We start from the raw sequence: 19,674 nt of genomic DNA, 5'->3' as shown, positions 1-19,674 counted from the left end.
TAACCTCAAATATCTCGCAATATATTTGTTCCGCGAAAAAATATTTCTAATAAATATTGCATTGTTTCCAGGGTTACATATAACACTCTAATCAATTGTGCGTTATTTCGCTTCTTTATCAAGATACGAAGGTCACCTTTAATTTTTTAAACGGAACAGTTAATATTTCTTCCCCAATTCGGGGATAAAGCGTTGCATTTCGGACAAGCGTTGCTTGAAAAAGTATTATACCAAATATAGTTCTGTAACTGCCAACGAATGACTAGTACCCTAGAACTCGTATCTCTGAATCTATTGATCTAATACGGAATAATTCGCTCCGAGAGCGAACTTTCTGTACACCCGGTATACCCGAATGGCGACCGTCTGCACACGCGACCCGTGCTCGCAACAAAAGTCATTTTCCCTCTATCATCGCGTCACTCGGGGCCAGACAGGTTGCACGCTGCCTGAACACGTGCTCCATCCGGTTCCGACGCTACTTGCGGTACCCCGTTGCATCCCATCGGATCCGCCGTGTCCCGTTAAAGTATCGACCGGGCCTGAAAATTCGCGATCCTCCGGCACGCGTGTAATTAATAATCGCTGCGTCGTTGCAGCCTCGAATTACGCCAGCTGCATCTGTCATCGCGCTACTGGTACCGTTACCTTTTCCCTGCTATCGCCCATTAATATCGTCGCCGCTATTACCGCGTCGTACCGGCCTATTATCACGAGCCGTTTGTTCCGTTATCCCGGCAAACGCGAATCCCTGTTTTGCTCGATTTTCCAACTCGAGGTAACGACGTGCACATAAGAGAACGCTGGCTAAAGGTGCATTAACCACTTGCGCTGGCAAGAAATTCACAGACGCGTGTGCTAGAACGATTCACTGTTTTCGTGACAATTGCCTGACCACGTGTATACCACGTCGTCGGCGATTCCGCGACAAAAGCATTACGACGTGCGTGGCACGTCTTTTCAGCGCGAATGGTTAGGTCCGCGTTGGTCAGCGATCATTCGAATTTCCCGGTCTCGATGGGCAAGCGAAAAGCACGGAGATCGAATTTTTGTTGCCGTAGGTCGCGAGAGGTGTGACAGCTGGAGTTATATTCGGAGATGTTAATGCGCAGTGAAATTAACTGCCTGCTTTCGAAGCGGGCGAATATACGAGCAAGCATAAATCATACCTGCACCTTAAACGCTATTTTTGCCGTATCAAATAGCGTGTTGCTGATTAGCCGTATGGTAATTAAGAATATCGCAGGTGATGGTGGGTTATCAAGCATATTGCGCTGTTTAGCCATTGTTTCCTGTTTTCTTTAACGACCGTGGATGACCGAGCTGTTTAGACAATTCCAACTGCCTTGTCACGGTGATTTGAATAGATCGGCGTAGTACAGGCGAGTCGAAAATGTTATAAAATGAAACGATAAAATGACACGGAGGAATAAATTTTTATTTTTGTACCCAGTGGCGGGAATATTTAGGAGGAATGTTGATACTAATGACAATTAAATTATAGAATAGGTTTGGACAATTATCGAGAAGACGTTTAGGTTAGATTTGGTGAGAAAGATGAAGGATTTCTTGAAATGTATATGAATTGGTTTTATTAGTGTGAATGCAAATGTGTGAGGTCGAGTAATGGCACGAATATAGATATGTATGTTTTTAGAAGTGCGAGTGGAAGATCTAAAATGCGCGGTGTTGTGCAGTTTCTATGGATCAGAGTTGATATGTTATAAGAAAGTTTTAGTTTGTTAAAAGAAGCGTGAGAGTGAACAGTTACGTTATAAGAGGTGTATAATTTACAATTTTTTAATAAATATACGATTGTTATACAACAAACTCACAGTGTACGTATGAATTTTAGGATACTTCGTGTGAGGGTAAATAAAAGGGAACTGAATTACGAAGCAAGGTGGTCATATACTCGGACAGTAGTACAGCCAAACAGGCCAACAGTGTGAAACGAGTCAGTGCAATTATAGTCAGTCCTAGCCTTACTTTACTTTTGATTTCACTTCAACTCGGATTAGATATATTTTTAAACCAATCATCTATTTTTCCAATCTATGTCCCGAGATATATTTATTTTTATTCCCATCTTTCAAGTTACACTACTGTCCAAGTGTTTCGAGGTCTCTCACGTACTATAGGCAATAATTACACTATAATGTACCATACGCGACAATTTTAACTAAACAAATGCCTATTAAAAGTGCCAAAACTCCCCGGAACCTTATCATCCTGCCAATCAAGGACACCCAATTACTAAAAATTCTTGCAAAAATCCCTGAAAATCAGGAAACGGAGAAACAGTGACGGGACGAAGGGGTGAAAACGTGAGTCGAGTTTCGGAAAATCGGGGGTAGGAAGGGTAGGTTTTGCGGCACGCGATGCACGCGACCGATGCAAAGTATCTATAGGCGATAAATTCGCGGGGATACGAGCGTGATGGTGATCGCGGGTGAAAATTATGGCTCGCCGGAAAACGCGATGGACGACGCCGAAACGAAAACGAGCATCGACCAATCGCGGAGCTCTCGTGTAAGTCGCGCGGCCACTGATTGGAACGGGCGTGGGAGTATCGAATCGATTAGACCGGCGATCGATTGTCGCGCGGTCCGCTCCGCGCTCGTCCCGGAAACTCTCCGCTATTGCTCCACTTTCGATGCTGTCCGTGATTCCTCTGACTCGCCTCCTCTCCTCTCCTCTCCTCTCCACTCTTACCTTTCCCCCGTTTCGCGCGATTTTTCTAAATTTCCCCCCCGGTGCCCCAACGATTGCTAATTTCTTCATCGAGTCACGTCGATCATCGAGCGATGTCGATCATCGATCAATTCCGTCCTTCTAAATCGAGAAATATGAGATTAAATTTTTATTTGCATCGAAATTATGGGAGGTCGTGAGTTATTGTATAAATAATTCCTTGAAGTTCATTTCGGGGCGAAAAAGTGGATTTTGAAACAATTTTGCTAGGTGGTAGAACGCTTTCGAGGCTGTTAGGTATTTCTTCTTACTAAATTAAAGTAATTACAGAGTTTATTTTAGTTCTTATAATGTTTCCTTCCCTATCTCAACGATAAACCTACCACGGACTAGTCAGAAGACCAGTGCATGGAAAGATGGAGAGAGAAGGACTTAAAAGGAAACAAGAAATAAGAAGGAAATATTGCAAGATATGCGAGTGCTTCAGAGAAATTGTTATGGAAGAGCGAATGCGTAGTCGAAGAAGCCGTTCCACGTAAACACACGATGGTCGACGACCTCGAGTTCGGGTCGAGCATTTAGGCAGATGTTTATGGCTGTATGTCAGTGCGTGCGGAAGAACGACAGTGAAAAGTCATTTGGAAAGATCGAGTATTAGGGTGTGGCCAGTAGGTCACAGCGAGTCGGTGAGTGCGTGTGGCGAGGAGCAGCGGGTCGTGGAGTGCTTATGGAGGGTAACATCGAGTCGTAGAGTGCTTATGGTGAGGAACGTGAGTCGTAGAGTGCGTGTGTTGAGAAATAACGGGTCGTGGAGTGCTTATGGCATGGAACGTGAGTGGTAGAGTGCGTGTGTTGAGAAATAACGGGTCGTGAAGTGCTTATGGCGAGGAACGTGAGTTGTGAAGTGCTTGTGGCGAGGAGCATCGAGTTCTGGAATACGTGTAGTGAGGAACGTGAGTCCTGGAGTGCATATGGCGAGGAACAGCGAGTCTTCGAGTGCGTCTGGTGAGTACTCAAACCTTTTTATAATACAATTGTATTATTATTGTCATAACTATAAATTTTGCGTGTGTTTCACTTTCTAACTTCGTAACACTAACAGGGTTTATATCACTAGGAATTTAAAAATTAACCCTTTGCACTCGGCAATATATTTTTGTTACAGAAAAATAGTAATTCCAAGACTTTCTGCCATAAAGTCGATTATATTTTTAAAACGGTAAATGAGAAATCGTATACAAATTGAGACGTAGAATTATTTTACTACGACATTCCACGCATTATTGGGTAATTTTAAATTTGGTATATTAATTAATATCGATCTTTAGAATCCGATTAAATGGCGATTGAGGGTCGCCTCTCGAGTGCAAAGGGTTAAAAGCAAACCCCTAAGAAATTTTCTAATTTCTACGATATTGAATAATTTTTAATCAAAAATTTTGAAGTAATTATTTGGTCTTTGATACGGTTAGCGTTAAACTTTGTAGAAGATTGCAGGAATTTTAGCAAATTAATTCGCGTCGTCGTTACTCTGCAGAATAAGACTCTTTACTCTACAGAGTCTACTAGTCTACTTTAGTCTACGGAAAGTAGAGTAACGGGATAAAGTCAACGAAGCTCAAAACTCGCAAAAATTTCGAACAAATTCGAACGAATTGGTTCTCTTCCTCGGTATTTCACGCGGAAATGTAATTATTCCATTATGATTACGGAAACTAGGTTGACGAGGAGAATAGAAGGCGGAACAGAAATCAATGACCAATGCAGAAACTCGAAATTCTCCCCTCGACGGAATAATTCCAGCAGTGGAAATAATCCATTTGCATTCGCGACGGGGGAGTTGGTTAAATAAATAACGGTACCGATTAATATCAGCGGCCATGTCGTTGGACGAAAACTTGATCTCGGGGCCGGCACAATTACAGGGCTGGCAGGAGTATTTTTCACCATGAATTCGTAATGCTTCCTCGTTCGACAACGATGCCACTCCGTGTGTTCAAGTACGCGCCAATGGATCGAAAACACCTCGTTTCCTATAATTGCACGGCAAACAGTGCTTAATTACCTCCTCGACTGGCTTTTAAAACACGGTTACATAATGCAAACGTGCCGTTACCCGTTCGACCATCACCGATGGAATCTCATATTTTCGATGAAAGAAGAAAACAAGGTGTACGCGTGCGCAAATAGCCATCAGTGTAACTATGTGTGCCTATGGCAGACGTCGGTTCGCGAATCCTAGTTGCCTCTTTCGATTAGATTACCTTCGTTCCTATGCTAGCATCCTTTCAACGTTGCTCCACGCTTTAAAGCTGAGGTCTTTTCAATTTGTCAGCAATCATGGGATATCGACAATTATCGAGTAGAACCGTGCGTCGATGTCGATGTTTATGAATGATTCGCTGTTTAGATAACGAGGTGTTTTATTAATTCGCCGTGTGTCATATTTCGCGAATGTTCGAGTCCTTCGTGGACCCCGGATGGCTTTCATCTATGGGTGAAAGAAATAATAGGATTTTATCGTGTTTCGATGGACGATTCGTTGCAAAAAGAATTTCAGAGTATTTATACACGAAGAAATATTCCAAGAAATTAATTTGGATCGTCCCATTCCGTGTAAAATAAATTTGTGGGGAATTTAGAGTATCTTAGAGCATGTCTAATGGAGAAATATGAGTCGCGTATTGAATAATTCAAAGAGGCCAATATCGAATTAGAAGTCTCGCGAAATTAATGTAGATTCGAATTTAGATAAATGGAGTTTCAAAGAAATACCAGTGCAGCTCCGGATGATTCGAATTGAAAGAATTATGCGATAGAGAAATAGATAAGAATAATTGCAATTTTGAGGATACAGGGTATAATTAATGCGTGACTAATATCCACTAATATCCAATTGTTTGTGACTGTTTCTCTCGATCGTTCGACACACCGATGAATCATTTGGTTACAGTGTATTAAGATAAGTAATCCTTCGAGTTGACCGAAGACGCGTTAACGAGTCTCTCAAACGCGGCTAGGAATAATTCCAAGCAATTGCTTAAAGAGCAATTAACAGCCGGCAACCGGGAACATTACGCGCGAGTATCGAAGACTTTATAAAAACCGGGAACGCTAATTGTTCACCTGTTCAAGGCTCTAAAATTTCCTGTCTAGACTCCGCCACGTAAAGTTCCACGCTTGAACAATACAAATAACTCGTTTTGCATTTTGCCGAGTCTTTTATCCACGGAAAATAACTGTACCAATCCGGACCGACGCGAGACTATTTCCATTTCGAATTCTCACCCAGAGAACGAGCCGCTGCTCCACTTTCCTTCCACCACTTGCGCTAAAAGCGATTAGCGTTAGGCCACGAATTTTCAACCGAGAAATTAGTAACATTACGCCTGCACGACTCGCGACGAACAACTCAAACATCTCGTCGAGTGGGCACCGAACGCGATTGGCAATTCTGTCACGCCTGCGACGACCCGGAAATCGCAGGCAGCAAGTTATTCCAGCGCGAATTCGGACTTCACTGGAGTTGGTTAAATAAATAACGGTACCGATTAATATCAGCGGCCATGTCGTTGGACGAAAACTTGATCTCGGGGCCGGCACAATTACAGGGCTGGCAGGAGTATTTTTCACCATGAATTCGTAATGCTTCCTCGTTCGACAACGATGCCACTCCGTGTGTTCAAGTACGCGCCAATGGATCGAAAACACCTCGTTTCCTATAATTGCACGGCAAACAGTGCTTAATTACCTCCTCGACTGGCTTTTAAAACACGGTTACATAATGCAAACGTGCCGTTACCCGTTCGACCATCACCGATGGAATCTCATATTTTCGATGAAAGAAGAAAACAAGGTGTACGCGTGCGCAAATAACCATCAGTGTAACTATGTGTGCCTATGGCAGACGTCGGTTCGCGAATCCTAGTTGCCTCTTTCGATTAGATTACCTTCGTTCCTATGCTAGCATCCTTTCAACGTTGCTCCACGCTTTAAAGCTGAGGTCTTTTCAATTTGTCAGCAATCATGGGATATCGACAATTATCGAGTAGAACCGTGCGTCGATGTCGATGTTTATGAATGATTCGCTGTTTAGATAACGAGGTGTTTTATTAATTCGCCGTGTGTCATATTTCGCGAATGTTCGAGTCCTTCGTGGACCCCGGATGGCTTTCATCTATGGGTGAAAGAAATAATAGGATTTTATCGTGTTTCGATGGACGATTCGTTGCAAAAAGAATTTCAGAGTATTTATACACGAAGAAATATTCCAAGAAATTAATTTGGATCGTCCCATTCCGTGTAAAATAAATTTGTGGGGAATTTAGAGTATCTTAGAGCATGTCTAATGGAGAAATATGAGTCGCGTATTGAATAATTCAAAGAGGCCAATATCGAATTAGAAGTCTCGCGAAATTAATGTAGATTCGAATTTAGATAAATGGAGTTTCAAAGAAATACCAGTGCAGCTCCGGATGATTCGAATTGAAAGAATTATGCGATAGAGAAATAGATAAGAATAATTGCAATTTTGAGGATACAGGGTATAATTAATGCGTGACTAATATCCACTAATATCCAATTGTTTGTGACTGTTTCTCTCGATCGTTCGACACACCGATGAATCATTTGGTTACAGTGTATTAAGATAAGTAATCCTTCGAGTTGACCGAAGACGCGTTAACGAGTCTCTCAAACGCGGCTAGGAATAATTCCAAGCAATTGCTTAAAGAGCAATTAACAGCCGGCAACCGGGAACATTACGCGCGAGTATCGAAGACTTTATAAAAACCGGGAACGCTAATTGTTCACCTGTTCAAGGCTCTAAAATTTCCTGTCTAGACTCCGCCACGTAAAGTTCCACGCTTGAACAATACAAATAACTCGTTTTGCATTTTGCCGAGTCTTTTATCCACGGAAAATAACTGTACCAATCCGGACCGACGCGAGACTATTTCCATTTCGAATTCTCACCCAGAGAACGAGCCGCTGCTCCACTTTCCTTCCACCACTTGCGCTAAAAGCGATTAGCGTTAGGCCACGAATTTTCAACCGAGAAATTAGTAACATTACGCCTGCACGACTCGCGACGAACAACTCAAACATCTCGTCGAGTGGGCACCGAACGCGATTGGCAATTCTGTCACGCCTGCGACGACCCGGAAATCGCAGGCAGCAAGTTATTCCAGCGCGAATTCGGACTTCACGCGTGGACTCGTGTCGCTGGGACGCGACTCTAGGCGAACAATGGCGGACCGACCCGTTCGTGACAGGATCCCGCGACTCTCGACGATTCTGATCCACAAACGAACTAAGCGATGGGTAATATCCCGGTAATAGACACCGATGTGTGCACCAAACGCGATCGACAATTCCGTCACGCCTGCGACGACCCGGAAATCGCAAGCAGTAAATTATTCCAGCGCGAATTCGGACCTCACGCGTGGACTCGTGTCGCGGGGACGCGACTCTAGACGAGTAATGGTGGACCGACCCGAACGTGACAGGATCCCGCGACCATCGACGATTTTGATCCACAAATGAGCTAGGCGATGAATAAATGCGTGGTGCAGGTTGGCCGCGATAATATCACGGTAATAGGCACCAAACGCGATCGACAATTCCGTCACGCCTGCGACGACCCGGAAATCGCAAGCAGCAAGTTATTCCAGCGCGAATTCGGACTTCACGCATGGACTCGTGTCGCTGGGACGCGACTCTAGGCGAACAATGGCGGACCGACCCGTTCGTGACAGGATCCCGCAACTCTCGACGATTCTGATCCACAAACGAGCTAAGCGATGGGTAATATCCCGGTAATAGACACCGATGTGTGCACCAAACGCGATCGACAATGCTGTCACGCCTGCGACGACCCGGAAGTCGCTCGCAGGGAATTCTCCCAGTGTCAAGATGGACCTCACCCGTGGGCTCGTGTCGCGGAGTCGCGACTCGAGGCTAGCAATGGCGGACCGACCTGACCATGACAGGATCCCGCGACCCTCGACGATCCTGATCCACAAACGAGCTAGGCGATGGGTAATGCGTGGTGCAGGTTGGCTGCGGTAATATCCCGGTAATGGACACCGATGTGGGCAACCTTGAAGAGATAAATTTCGCGATAAGGCCGATAATTAACGCCGCTAATGGCCGTTATTATCTGGAATATAAGGGAAAAACGTTGCAGAAACGCGTGCAAATTTCAGCTGGAACGTGTTAATCGCGCCGCCCACTGCACCACTTTTCTTGTTTTTACATGCGCCATGATAATTCCGGGCTAACGGACTAGAGTAATTGGATCCTCTCGCGATCGCAAGAAGAGTAACGCGTAATTTAAACGACTGTCCATCCTCTGAAACATTATTCGTTTCCTTTTCCTCTTTCTCTCTCGATTTGGGTAGCAAATGAATATTCTATTACCGGTTCGATACTTAGACGTTTGGGTCTATTCTAAGTTCGATTCGATTTTCCTTTTCACTGTTAGTAGGTGGATACGTGATCGTTGATATTTAAATGTTAAGGGTCGATTTTATTTTTCTCCTCTGCTTTCTTTCTTCATTTTTAAACATTTTAATGAAGGAACATGTGGTTATTTATAATCAGATATTGGAATCTAGTAGAAAAGGTCTGGAAATAATTATTTGCAACAATTTGGAAACTCTGATGACACTATCCAACACGAATTTAAATCTGTAATATTTACTGAATCTTGGAAATAAATTCGTAATTGAAATTGCTTTATACACATACGATTTTTGGAAACAACGAAGCGTTTGATAAAATGTAAAACAGTTAGAAGCTTCATTTTTGTGTTAAAAATTAGGTTAGAGTATCCCAAGTTTATCAATGTCCATTTTGAAGTACAAATAAATATAATTGGTCATCAAAATTTAAAAATAGGTAGCCGAGTGTACTCTAGATGCGTAATTCTTGCATTTCTACGAAAAATTCTTTACCTCGCACGAATCTGTGATAGAGTATCATTTTCTGTAGACTATTTTAAAGTAAACGCTACAAGAATCGCCTAATGGATATTACAAATCGGTGAGAGTTAAAATTCGTTGTACAGTGTAATCTAAATGTCTGTAAACATCGAAATGTACTACTGTATGTTTATACTCGTAAAAGCTTCTAGATAAATATAGATTCCTCTTATCGTTTTCCGAACGCGTTCAATTTTCGTGGAAAGTATAAGTACCCGGCTGTTTCTACGTTCATTAAAGGCGCGCGCGTATTGCCGAACGATTTCACAATGGTATTACGGTATTAAACGTTGCTCGTGTTATTTTCCATTGCTCACAATTACAATCGTTTCATCGGCACACAATCGAAACGCAATTCTACGTTTCAGCTGTATCTGATAACTTTCATCGCTACTCGCTTCGATAACTGATAAGACTCCGTCGTTGATTAATTTCCTGCCTTCTAGTCCTCCGTTACATTTAGATCTTATCGATCACTATGAATGACGCTTAATAAAAAATCCAAGTCGCGACAAATTTGCTCCACAGAGTGCGTCACTCTGATCATTGAAAGCCCCCAAACTCAGGTACCTCCGATCATTCGATAATTCGAATTTGAAACCTGGATAATCCGAATTTAAAACCTCGATAATTCGCATAAATTCTCCACATCGTGATATTGGAATCCGAAAAATCCCTGTTTCATTTTAACTCGATGAAAATTCCAAAATGGCGCAAATGTTGAGAGCGAATAGCCTAGATCTCGAGATTCGTCGAGAAGTGCCCTTTAGTTAGTGGCGTTAATTAACGAGATGCGTAGACAGAGATAAGCATAGCACGTAGGATAAAATGTCAGGCGATTGGTAACACGGAACAGTTTTTCAAATAACAACTTTCTCGTTGATTATCGCGCCGCAGGTAATTATCGCGATAGCAGAGCCGCGCGTTATTAGATGGCGGTATTCGGTTTACCAGCGACCAGGATTACGAACAACGCAATAATGACGATAATGTATCAGTGGTGTGTCTGATATTACGTAACCTGTACCCGGTCGTTGTCAGGCAGCGTTCAAGGCGTCTATTACTCCTTGACGCGTGTCATCCTTGCTCGGGCAAGAAGCGTTATGGCAACGATTGACACTGTTGATCAAAAATCCGAATAGACAGCTAATACGTGTCAAGAAAAAAGTAGAAAAAAGAAGAAGCACAAGAAAATTCGCCATTATTTATTTTTTTTCTTTTAATTTTTACACAATTTGAATCGTGTCTCAAATTGTTGAAAAATGTAGATCATCAGACGAAGTTTGAGGAAAATAATAGTAGAAAATGATCAAGTTGGAAGTATAGAATAGTCCACGTAAGTAATTAAAGTGGTAATAACAGGAATGGTTCCAGGCAGCTATTTTGGTACCACGTGTTACCTATCTATACAATTGGTTTCGAAGTTAAACGAGTTTAGCCTTGCTAGCTTTAACTAGCAGAATCTCATCTTCGTCGTCGATTTCCTGAACCCTCTAAAGAAAATATCCCACCATTTTGAAATTATACACACAGAGTTCTAACCTTCTCTAACTATTGCAATTCTCAAGTCCAATATTAGATCCACGATATAAAAATATAATAAAATTATAATATTAAAATTATAATAATAAAATTATTGGCAATAATTTGACTACCAAACACTGACAAATTTGTCAAAAAATTTCCGATTCATTGCTCCCCGCATTCCCAAAATTTCTACAAAATCCAGCGACCCTAAACACCGTTAAAACGCGATTCATCGACAAAGCACACACACTTAAAGACACCGAAAGACACCGAAAGACACCGAAAGTCAGCTAGCGTTGGAAAACGGTTAAAGCGAATCATTTCCTTTACGTTTCCGGCCTGGCGATGAACGAAGTCGTCTCGCGAGATGAAAACGGGGTGTTTGCCTAAACGGCGCGGCGCATCGTCGTAATTCACGGCGCGTAATTGGTCGAGGCGGAGTGAAGCGCTCGCGCGGCGACATTCCGCGGCCTTTGGTATGCAAAAATCCGGCAGCGTGGACGCACAAAAGCCAGCCGGGGGTTCTCGGCGGGTGGTTGAAAAATGGGCGCGCAGGGGGTGGGTTTTCGCGGCGGCGAATTGAAATCACGGCTCGCGCGACGACAACGAGCTTTCGGGCAGCGCGCGTTTCCGCGCGAAAATCCAATGGCTGAATCGCGTAATTATCCCCGAAGACGATTAACGACGACGTCGCGACGCCTCCCCTTTGTTCGCGGCCCACCGACCCGGGCCAACTTTCTTCCGTTTTATTCCGGCCTGCTGCCGGTAATTAATCGCCGCTGGTTATTAATTAATTTTCGCGCCGCTCCCACTGGCCGAGGGGAAATGATGTACGACCTTTTTCGAGATGCTACGATCGATTTAGAATTTCTACAGGTTTCCATTTCCTTCCTTCTCTCCTTTCTCTTTTCGCTGCTTTCACCCGACTTTATTTATTTCTCTCATCCTCGGAATTATTCGAAATTAACCCTTTGCGCTCCACGATTTTTTAGCTATAGAAGAGCAGGACTTCGATGATTTTCTACTGTGAAACTGGTGATATTTTTTTTAGCAATAAATAAGAAATAGTATAATAATTGACACGTAGAATTATTTAATTCCGATACCTCGCACATCGTTGCATCATCTTAAATTTGACATATTAATTAATATCGATCTTCGAAATTTTATCGAATGGTGACTAAAGGGCGCCTCTCGAGTGCAAAGGGTTAAATGTTTTCGCAATATTTTCTCCGTTTAATTTCCCCCATTTTTGTTAGGTTTGAAACTATTTTTACTTTGATTCCTTTAATTCCTCTGGCTTTGTTCCTCGATTCGATGGAACCTCGATCGAGGTTTCGAAAAGTCGATATATTCGAAAATTTGAACGAGGAAAGCGACTGCTGGTCCTGTTCGGGATCGTAAATTTCGCGTGACAGTAATTCGTGGATGATTCCACGAAGAAAGAAATTTATCTTCGTGGACGAAGGAAGTCGATACGTTTTATTCGTGTTCGTTCGACGTTGAATGGCGTCGAGTGAAAGTTCTTTCTCTTTCTCATTTAACGCGACCGTTTTCTGCGTCTTTTTGTCGCGAGCATTGTTCGAAAGCGCGATTCTGTAACGTGTCTTTTGGCGTCCGTGTAATTTGCATGGGAATAAAATCGGCAGCTTTCGTCTCGGATTATTTTGCAGCTTGATACAGCGAGAGGATCAAATCGATGAATAATTCTCGATCCCGTTAAAGACCGTGAATTTTGTCTGGCAGTAACTCACGGATAATTCCGTGGCAAAGGGAATTTATCTGCGCCGATAAATGATGCTAATACGATGAGCACGACGAGGAGTAGCGTCGTAAAAATTTATAACAAACATTGGGAACAGGTTTGCGGACATAAATTCGCGATACTCTGTCGAGAGGTGTACTATTTAATTTAATATCGGCGGTGCCTGATTGAGCTATCTCTTGCAAGAATTACTATCATCATCCCGATCATTACACGCGGCGTAAATTACGCGCGTGCGTCGCAAATAAACCGATATTTTCCCTCGAATTTAATCGCATTTCAAATTATCCTTTACAACTCGCCACCGTGATCGGAGTGCCTGAAACGGCCGAGCACCCGAAACGAGCCAAGCATTTAAATCCCCTATTTAAATGCTGCACGTGGACGTGTTAAATAACGCGCCATATCCCCGCCTTGATAACGTAATAACTCAGCGAGTAATAAACAGAAAATTACGGAAGTTAAATCGTTGCCATGGCTACTAATGCCTCGAGAAGAATTCGCCGTCCGCCATTTCTTCGTTGCTGCGGAAAAATCTGTCGTTGGAAAAATCATTGGAAATTCTGCTGCACCGAAGTGTATATCATTGGTAGATTGATCGAACGATTACGTCGCTGGGTTTGACTCGAACGTTTATAACGTGACTCGAGATTCTCGCAAATTGCACCTTTGCTGTAAGTATACGGGGCGAGGCTCGAGAAACGCGGATATTCCTGTAATTATTAATTGCGCGGGGAATTAATGTCGATATACAACGTGGTGCCATTATGTAGAAGCATCGATGATTCGTAATTTATTACTTATTATAGCTTTATCTTCATCGATGAAGACGAAGAAAATAGAAGCTATAAATCAGTCGAATTGGCGAACTGAAAGTGGACTCAAAGTGGAATTAACCCCTAGTGTTGGGGAATTTAAATTTCCCGCCCTCGGTTTATCAGTAATGCTCGTAATTAGGGACACTCTGTGATCGCTAGCAAAATAAATTAACAGTCGTCTTCACGGTATTGCGATCGACCAATGAGAAAACAGACGCAGCTTTATGAACTTCCAGAATGTCCTACAAAATCTTATCATTCTGTCACTCATCCTGTGTCAATCGTTCTGTGAAAATTATAACACCTTTGTTTCCTTCGAAACGAGAAAATAAGTACGCACAAAGCTTCCTAATTAACCAAACATACTCCAAATTTCTAAATACCCAATTTTCTCAGCCGGAAATTTGACACTATTTAGTCTCCTACAGACTGGAACCACGCAACTGTCAATGCCTTATACCTCCCCATCCACGGGGAAAATAAAAATAAAAATAAAAATAGGAAATGGAAGTTACCTCAAAAATCTCGAATTCCTCAACTCAGGGAAATCATCTAAGATCCTCCATAACCTCTTACTCCGACGAAATTCGAATCATCCCGACTCATTCGTAGGTAAGAATCGTCAAGTGACAGGAACTTTCACGCGGCGTGTCTGTCTTTTTATTTACACGCTTCATTAAACAGCTCGCGGCCGCGAAAAGAAAAGCATCGGGGCAGAGACGAGCACGCGAGTTCGCGTAATCGTTGGGCCATAAATCGCACCGGATGAATAATCGACGGAAGGATCGCGAACGCGATCGACTCCGACCCGAGGAGACTCCTCCGGTCCTTTCTTGAGCGAAGTCGGGGGGCCGAATCGCGGGATACACGCGAGGCGTTTTGCAAACTTAATTGGCGGCCCCGCGCGGTAGATCCACGCCGGTAGATTGCATTCTATTGCCGAAAGATGCAAACGGAGATCGACTTTCCATTTCGTTTCGCAACGGGGGCTGGCTGGCAGGCTGGCTGGCTTGTTTCGGCTATCGATCCGGCCGATCGCGATATCGATTCGCAAGGATTCCGCGGTCCCCGATGTTGCGACATCGGTCGCGCAGCTGGCCGATATATTTAAGCGAGTTGGTCTATTGGTAAACGAGCCGGAATCTGGGCCAGTTACAACACCTGCCACGCTGAATCGCGCCGAATGCCAAATCCCGCGACCACGACCCGTTCTCGCAGTTGCCGCGGCAGGAGTACTCTGCTCGGGACCGGGTCGAGTGACACGTTTTGCGTGTTGGGGATACTGGGAAGGCGAGAAATGGGGGAATATGATCGAAGTCGCGTATCCTGGGGATACCTAACTGGGGAATAATGTTTCACGAGAGACACGTGGTCATCGAATGAAACTCCTATAATAATTTAAAGGCAAATGAACCTTTTATGGCGCCACATGCAATTAACCCTTATTGCTCACCTCTCACGTGACAACAGTACTTTGTCACTACTATTGTACATCACGTGAGAGACCTCTCACGTGACAAGACGGAAATTTTTCGCATATTTACTGAAACCAGCTATAACCCAGTGAGATTCGCGTATGAAAGCCTGGCGTCCGATAAGGGGGTTAATTTATTATTTATTATACATCACAGCGTGGTATTTATTTACGAATTACTGGAAAAATATTTCTATATTTTTGCAAATTTCGGACGCGAAGTTGTCTCTCGACGAAAGTGACAGTCGAAAGGTAGCGAGAGTGAAAGTTTGACCGTTGTTTAAACAATTTCTCGTCTCACAGCGAGCTATTTATTTACGTACTGTTTGCATGCATCTGCCCGTAGATTTATCTGTCTCGCAACCTTGCAGTTTCCATCAAAATCGCAGACGATCAAATAAAACTCGTACGTAAACGGGCGTGCAAGGGGTGAGATCGACGATGTCACGATTAGCGTTGAAAGCCAACGTGTCGAGTTTGAATCGCGTGATGGATGATTACACTGCTCCGCGGTGCGTACTGCTGTGGGTTCATTTGTGACCCTGTTGGAAAATTCGTGAGTTATCCCGCAGCTTGCTAGTTTCGGGAATGGATCTATTAAGTGGAGCTCCTGTAATCGTTTGTTTTTCGGAAGGCAGAAATTGAAATTAAATTGAAATGAAAACGTGAATGGAGTATGCACCGCTTAATCCGGCGCGGGAGTTTCCACATCGATTCGACTTCCCACTACGTCCTGTTTCGCGAAAAATATTTACAACTATCGATCACGTGAAATGGTCACGATAGTTGGCTCGCATAGTCGTCACATGTAAACGCGTGTAGAGCGTGTTAAATATTCGAGAATGAAAACGGGAAAAAAGTGAAAAAAGTCGTAATTCGTTATAATGTATGCACTGGATGGAAGAAAACAGGGAGAAACCGAGTAGAACACCGTGTTTCCGATATTCTTATCGATCAAAACTGTTATACAATTTGCACAGGGTTGCATAATATTTACAACCCTGAATTAAATTAAATTCTCAGTGCATAAATAGAAGTCACGCAACTAACCAATCTCGACGCCATATATTTAATCCTGTAAGTCCCCCGACACTGCTGCGAGAATTATCGCGAGAAAATCGTTCCAAATTTGCAAAAACCTGCCACTCGTTTCGCCTTATAAGAAGAAAAAGGAAAAAATTGGAAGATAAACATTTTCGAACGCGAAAACCCACGCGTGAGCCAATATTTATCTCCAAATTTAAACTCTTTACCGAACCCCGAGCGAACGAATAAATATAAATTTCATAAATTTCGCGGAAATGTCGAGAAAGATGGAAAATTCGGTCGCGGCGTGTTGCACGATTCTCGAAGCTCGAGGTGCAGATACCGGTCGAAAAAGGAGGAAATACTGGCTCATGCATTCGGTTATATACTCAACTGTCGTGCAACGTGATACATATGTACGTACCCCTTTTATCAATAACGTTACGTGGTGTACATTGATTTAAAGCCGCACGGTTATGCAGGCACCGAGGAACGGTTTACTCGCGAACAATGTAAACTGCACACGATACAAATTACAGCTGTCAACGGAGCCACTCGTGGAGCACAAATGACGAACCGATCTTCACGCCTACTCGACCGTAAGTCAATATTTACGAGCCGCTTAATGCGAAAGGGTGAGACGCGTACGAGGATGGAAAATTCCCCTTGGCTTTGTTCCCCTTGAAAGCTGAATGGTTTCGTCGGTAAATAATCCTTCTCAACGGATTTCCATGGTCCCATGTCCGGGCAGACCTTCGTTAAGAACGTAGATCACGCTCTGACAGGAAAGAATTTTTGAAACGGAAAAGAAACGAAGAATAGCGAACCAAGAGTCCTCGAGATGAAGAATCAACCCTCTCTAAATTTTCATTTCGGTCATACGATACCGTACCCGTGTTTCCGTGATCGACGACTATATTTCGAATAGAATTCGGGAGAAGATTCGGGTTGGAACATCACGTGATTCTAATTGCCTAGAGATCGCTATCAAACGAGTCCCGAAGCACTTCGAGTGACAGCTTGTTCCCTCTGAACCTAAGAGTACCCCGGATAGATGCGTCCTTATTGTCGTCTCCATGTCACTGAAGAAATCTCACGAGTAAGGTTGCACGAACGAAGAACAGCTGTATTGCACGACGAACAGAACAAAGAGGAGACCGATAAATGTGTGGTTTATCTATGGAATTGAGCAAGAAATGGGAAAATAAAGCACTACGTTAGACAGTCGCGTGGAGAAGCTCACAGAACGTGTCACCAAAACGTAAAGAAAGATCCTCGGTTTGATCCGATGTATCCAAACTGGATGGACCAAAGAGGTCCTACCCCGAATCGGGGCCACCAGGTCCGCCATGTGCAAATTGCCTCGAATACTTCATGTTTATCCACTCTAATTACCGTTTCACTAGGTGTTCCTGGAACAATTGCTCACGGTCTGGACGACCGTTTCCGGTTTCACTGCGAGTTCACCCCCCAGCGCTTACGCGGCGACCCCTTTCAGCGTGTTCTCGCGGGAGAAGCGTGCAACTCGCGTCTTTAAAGAGGCACACTCACTCGCCACGGCTGTCTCGTCGCGTACTTGGACGATACCGTTCGAACCTCAGCGAAGAGGCATCACTGACAACGAGACCATCGGCGAACACTCGCGTCGCGACACGTCGACTCTCGATTTCCGCTCGGATCGGTCTCGTCTCGCCTACCTGTCTGCGACGCCAGTTTTGGCTTCTTCCGCCGCTACGACCGCCTAAAGCAAGCACACGCAGCCACACACGCACACGCACACGCACACACACAGACACACGCACACAAACAGAGAGAGATCGGTAGACGTAGACGGGTACGCAGCGCGACGAGCGTGCACCGCACACGTGCCGCGCGTTCGGATACACACCTGCACGTGTTACTCCTCGATGACGAAGGTCCGGGTACGAAACGCAGGATCGTGCACCTGCTCGCACCGCGTGTATCTCTCCCGTCCCGTATCCCTTTTCACTCCGTCGCGATCGCGCGTGCCCGATTACGCGATTCCGTCCTCGCACTGCTCCAACACCCGCGTCCTTTATCCCTCTTTTATCCTCCTTCCGTGCGATCCTCTACTGTTCCCGATGATCTCCCGATGATCTCCCGATGATCTGCCGATGATGGTCCGTTTGCGCGCGAGGGTTGCGTGTGCCGGCGGGTGGTGTGTGCACGGGCTTCGTATATGCGTTCGTGTGCGTGTCAGGGGTTGGTGGCGTGAACGCTGTTGGGTCACCAGTGTGTATATCTCTCCCTCTCTGCCCTCTACGTATATATATATGGGCTCGTGTATATATACATGTAGGATGCGCGCGTGTGTAACGACGACGTGCCGCCGCGACTACAGGTCTGTCAGATCGGACGCGCGTCGACGCTGATTACGGCGAGAACGTGATACAACAAGCGAGGAACGGTAACACACTGCTCGGTGTACCAGCGGAGACTGCCGGGTCCCCCACGGTCTCGCCGAGTGCTGGCCGCTATAGTGGAAAGATATATAGCGTACTCGTAGCGTGTGTATACGCCGCGCTGCTGGATCCTCAACGCGGGTCGTGGAGGGGTCGATCGGGACGGTCGGGGAGTACTACGGCTCGCGATGGTGGGACCGAGATCCATTCGAGGGGGAGGGAGAGCGAACGAGTTGACGCGGCGCGGCGGGAAGCGAGACGGGAAGCGAGTCGCGAAACGTGGAGGGGAGGTCGCACGCTCTAGGCGCTATGACGTAACTCGAGTCATCCTGGATGTACGTGTCGCGACTGGAGGGGAGACGACGGAGAAGCGACGGTGGCGCTGGCCGAGAGTGGGGATAGCGGGTCGCGCGGTGGGGACAGAGTGCAAGGGCGCGATGGTGGGGAGCAGTGAACGGAAGGAGGGGAGGATGGCGGTCATTAGTGCTACTGGGACACGGAAGCGAATCCTCGCAACCCTCCCAGTCCCGCTGTGCGGCCCGTTTCACGACCCGGCACCAGTAACCACCCACTCTTTTCTATTTTCCTCTCGGTCCCTCTGTCGACTCTCTCGCACTCCCTGTATGTATTTTCCGCGCTCTTTCTTCTCTTTCTTTCCTCGTGTCTCCGCTCGTCTTGCTCCTCGCTCCGTTCCCCGTCGCGCGATGCCTCTCGCGTCCGTGTATTATCTATATAACGCGCGGCCCGGGGGTGCGCCTGCACTATGCTGCATACAACCCCCTTTTGCAGAGCTCCGTGCCGGCTACGAGTACATCCGCGAACGCGATTAGGCCGCGCTCGCGACCTCGTCCTTGCCAGCCAGCCAAGATCGGGGCCGTTCCGTTGCCTCGCGCTCTCGTACCTGTTCGCTCGTTTGCTCGCTCGCGCCGTTTCTTTCAAACGATACGCTTCCGCGGAACGCGAT

General features: G+C 45.1%; 1 protein-coding gene across 1 annotated transcript in view; it reads right to left on the bottom strand.

Moving 5' to 3' along the window:
- Positions 1 to 18,772, bottom strand: part of LOC108547876 (protein Tob1) — a 152,163-nt gene extending 133,391 nt beyond the window's left edge. Inside the window, exon 1 of the mRNA XM_017900582.1 lies at positions 18,176 to 18,772. The gene's annotated coding sequence lies outside the window, so the exon portion shown is untranslated. The remainder of the gene's footprint in view (positions 1 to 18,175) is intronic.
- Positions 18,773 to 19,674: the final 902 nt, after the last annotated feature.

This window comes from Eufriesea mexicana, unplaced genomic scaffold (genome assembly GCF_001483705.2).
Source record: "Eufriesea mexicana isolate 0111107269 unplaced genomic scaffold, ASM148370v2 scaffold1272, whole genome shotgun sequence".
Classification (NCBI taxonomy): Eukaryota; Metazoa; Arthropoda; class Insecta; order Hymenoptera; family Apidae; genus Eufriesea; species Eufriesea mexicana.
Note: the sequence above shows the minus strand (reverse complement) of the source record. Positions and strands in the feature narration are given on the sequence as shown.